Raw genomic sequence first — 1,118 nt, 5'->3', positions numbered from 1 at the left:
ACAAACAATATGTACAGAAATATAAATAAAGTGATTGATAAAATCAATAGACAAAAGATAAAAAGTCGGAAAAACTGGTCAACATGGTGGAGTTCATACAGCATGCAAGGCTAAATATCCTCCAGGATAGACACATCAAATGAAGGGAGGACAGAGAGAATGGCTTGGAAAAAAAAAATATAAGGTACAGACAACCTCTTGATAATCCACCAGTCATGCAAGGCCCTATTATTTAGCCTGTCCAGCACACCATTTCAGATATAAAAAAAGAAGAAGAAAAGAAAGCAAGAGGAATAAAAAAAAGAAAAAAAAAAGATAAGTGTACCCTAATGTACCCTTGAAATTTATGTTTTTATACTAAAGGTAATAGCTCATTAAACTTTTTTTATTTTCAGTTTTATGGTAAATATATTACAGCAAAGACCATCATCTTTCTACATTATGTTTAGAAGTCCGGCTAGCTAAAAGCATTTATAATATTTTGTTTTCAATATAGACATAATGTGATTCCATCTAAGGAATATAATGATTGATAGTCATAAGAACCTTCCTTTTTATTTCAAAATATAAAATAATAAAGAAGGGACCATTGGATTACTTATTGTTATCTTTTTTGGCTTGCAGAGGAAACCTCTTAAATTATATCTTTATTCGCATATTGTAATTTTTTTCTCACTTATTATCTAAAATGTATTTCTCTATTTTACTTATTACGGCAGTAGGAACAAAGCAAATGCAATAAAAGGGTCTCAATATAATTAATACGTCTGAAAACATAGGGAATCTGGAAGTAAATAGACACCCATACTATGACGTGCTTGATACAGGTAGAGTGCCTTTTCAGAATCCCAACTAAATGATTCAGAGTACCAAGCATGAGGGACATTCTACACATCCTTCTGATGGGAAGATGTCCCCCTCGATGACTCCACTGACCACCTCTCTGATGTCATTACTGATGGACCACGCCCATGGATACCTGCTCCAATGCACCGATAAGAGTTTGATTTAATTCACGGACTTCCACATCCCTTGCACTTTTCTACTGTACAGCTACTGAAGTTCATTTGGCATGGCATTACTAATGAGGCAAAACTTCAAAAGTTCATCGACACATG

This window comes from Palaemon carinicauda, chromosome 2 (assembly GCF_036898095.1).
Source record: "Palaemon carinicauda isolate YSFRI2023 chromosome 2, ASM3689809v2, whole genome shotgun sequence".
NCBI classification, from domain to species: Eukaryota; Metazoa; Arthropoda; class Malacostraca; order Decapoda; family Palaemonidae; genus Palaemon; species Palaemon carinicauda.
This window is presented reverse-complemented; position numbering follows the sequence as displayed.